The sequence below is a fragment of the Myotis lucifugus genome, unplaced genomic scaffold (genome assembly GCF_000147115.1).
Source record: "Myotis lucifugus unplaced genomic scaffold, Myoluc2.0 scaffold_5, whole genome shotgun sequence".
In the NCBI taxonomy this organism is placed as follows: domain Eukaryota; kingdom Metazoa; phylum Chordata; class Mammalia; order Chiroptera; family Vespertilionidae; genus Myotis; species Myotis lucifugus.
The window spans coordinates 4,910,726-4,913,898 of NW_005871053.1; the positions used below are offsets into that span (position 1 = coordinate 4,910,726).

The following is a 3,173-nucleotide window of genomic DNA, read 5'->3' on the forward strand; positions in this document are numbered from 1 at the left end:
CTGATATGCAGATGTATTTAGGCGACCCCTGTGAAAGGGTCATTCGACCCCCAAAGGGGCCCGACCCACAGGTTGAGAACCGCTACTTTAAGGTGTTGCAAAAATACATTTGATATCCTTTATGAGACTCTGAAGTAGAAAAAGAAAAGAAATCTCTTTTCTATAAGATTGATGTCTTTAATTGTTTGAATAGTTCATCAATTCATGAAACTATTAACTATCTATGTGTGGTAAAACATACAAATTATAACACCCTCTTGAAAACATATTTTCTATATGACAAAAATTCATTAAACAAAATGCCCATTTAAAATTACATAGTTTCATGTCCTCAGGATTGAAAATATTTAGACAACTTTCTCTGACCAAGGATTTATTGCCTCAGGAAATTAAGCGCAGCCCTGCCTTCTAGAAATTGGAAAAAATTATGAGGCTTCAGAAGCCTCAGTTGCATGTTTGGGGGAACTCAAAACTTGCTAATTGGGGAACATGGTCCTGAGCAATCTGGTGGTGCTTTCCCAACAGAAAAATATTGTCTATTGAAGGTCTCTGGTGCCACCTACTGGTAGAAGAACTATTGGGAAAAGTAGAATTTTAAAACATGTTTATTAGTGTTTATTTTACAGGGGAGTCAGAATCATTTGGAGGCTTACATAGTGACAGCTAGCTAAGTGATCAGTAATTTTTGTAGTAATGATGTATGCCCATTTTTCACTTAAGCATCTATTCAGCTTTAGTCTGCCAACATTTGTGTTCCTGCTATTGAGACATTGCCCTAGGTCCCAGGGATCCCAACACCTGGCTCTTGCCTTCACAGAGGTCAGTGTGAACGTGAGGAGGTGCACACCTACATCCCAGGGTTGTAAGTGCTGTAACATCCCATGTACTTAGTTGCCGGGGTTCTTGTCCCAGCATCAAGAAGGGTTCAGGAATCTGGAAAAGGCTGTACGTAGATGACATAGGAATCCAGAGACTAATAAAGAGTCCGGAGACGAGATATAATTTTGAAAGGCATTGGGGGTCAGAGGACCTTCAGCTAAAGGAACTGAAGACTCCCTCTTTGTCTAGGACCCTTACTTTTATTAACACAATTTGTCCTAAGGCAAGGTGGAGATAATACACTTCAAAGGGTAAGGTTTCAAAGTGTACAGAAGCATTGTCAGTTTGGGGAATAGCCTACCGCTGTTCAGGTGTTTGGCCAGTAGGAGGCAATAACATGTAGATTAAGATGCCCTTTAACTGTCTGGCAGCCACAATCAGTTTCCTATTCAGGTTTGGGGAAATGCCTTTAGCCATTCCCAACAGGTGACTACATGTATGACTTAACCCTGTTGAGTCCCCAAGTTTCATCAACCTTTTGATGAAACTCTTAAAATTATGACATGCTGGAATTGGTCTACGACACTTAGTGCTCTGTGTCTGGGAGACAGAGAAAGATGCATGGACTGAGCATCGAAGAATCAATAGGGTCATTGAATACAACGGCGTTCCAAGCAGAGAAACATATTGACAGTCACTTCAGGTGCTGGAAATGACAAGTGGTTTAAGAATGGTTGGAAAGTGATGTTATGAGTGGGTAAGAAGGCTAGGGCCAGATACTAAAGTGTTTGGTATTCTCTGCTTAGGATTTCAGATTTTATCTTATTTACATTGAGGAGCCAGTGAAGGATTTTTAAGCCTCTGGGCACATGATCAGGTTTGCTGTTTAGAAACAATACTGTGATCGTGAAAGGAGGAATGGAGAGAGTGGGGGTGAGACTGGAGTTAAGGGACCAGGGGAGAGGCCATCACAAGGTGTAGAGAGTGTTGACAAGGCCCTCAACTAGGGGAGTCAGGAGAAAGAAGGGAGTAAGTTGTAGAATTCAGGAGGTAGAGTGACAAGATTAGGAACCAAAGACAACGATGTGGAGAGGTTGAGGAGCAAGGGCAGTGGGATGGTCTCATCAAAGCAACAAGAGGCCAATGACCAACACAGAGAGTGGCATCCCAGTCAGAAGCACCAAGTCCATTGCCAAGAGAGGTCTCACCTTTTAGCTCATTGATGGTTGGCAATTCATGTTGGTCCTACTGCTTCTTTCAGTTCACCAAAGGAAGGAGTTGTAAAAATAAGCAGAGAACTTCAGAGGGTGTGAACCAAACTCTTCATCCTTCTATTTCAATTGACAATTAAACAAACTAACTAAATAGTTGTAGGATGATTGGGTGTGGCTCTGTCTTTTGACATGTTATTTAAGGCACCGCTGACCCCTTCCATGATGTTAGACATTCTTATTTTACTGACTGACTTGTGCCACTGGTTTATAAAGCGCTTTCAGAAGTGTAAGCCATTTAATTTACACATCAATTTTATGCAATGAATTATTATGCATCTCATTTTACAAATGAGAAGACTGGTCCAGAGGGATTATATGACATGTCTAAGATCACACAGATGGTAAATTATATGTCAGGATTCCATTTTCTGCCTTTTGTTGTTATCTAAGTGAAAAGATTTGTTTATTTAAAAGGAGACCCTGTAGTTTATAAGCAACTCAATACCATCATGGGAAGGAGGGGAACCTTCATAAACCAATATTTGCAATAAACACAAACAAATGCGAGATGGTCTGGCTATTAGAAGATCCATATGGTTGGTATTAAGATAAGGAAATTATATAGTGACCATACTCCAAAAATAAGATGGCTTTGATTTTGGCTTTTAAAAGAAATAACTAAATTTAAATCCACTCTTGATTTATAGGGTTATTGTTTTAATGTCAGTATAATATTTTTAAAGTGGCTGTCACCTTAACAACATAATAATGTTACTTTATCTCTGCTTTCGTGTTTTTATTTTCTACCATTTTAAGATAGTTCAATTCTTTGTGTAAAAAAAGCTAGTTTTATTAGTAATCACTATTGCTACTACCTTGGCAAAAGCCAAACATAACCAGGACAACAAAATTCCATGACTCTTTCAACTTAAAAATTATTTTCAATTTAAAAAATATTTTCTGTGGTGCTGAGAAATTTTGATGCTTGTTCCTTGGTAATTAAAAAAATGAAGGTGTGTGTTTTCATTCAGCCTATTTTAGACTTTGTGGGATGTTGATCTTTTCAGCTCTTTTTGATTGATTTTTCTGCACACCAGAAGTGCACATTTTCTTCCACTTCCTTGTCCCAGTAGGCAGCCA

At 39.0% G+C, this 3,173-nt stretch overlaps 1 protein-coding gene across 1 annotated transcript in view; it reads left to right on the forward strand.

The window, feature by feature from the left end:
• The window catches only part of TTN (titin), a 278,603-nt gene that overhangs the window by 49,115 nt on the left and 226,315 nt on the right, over positions 1 to 3,173 (forward strand).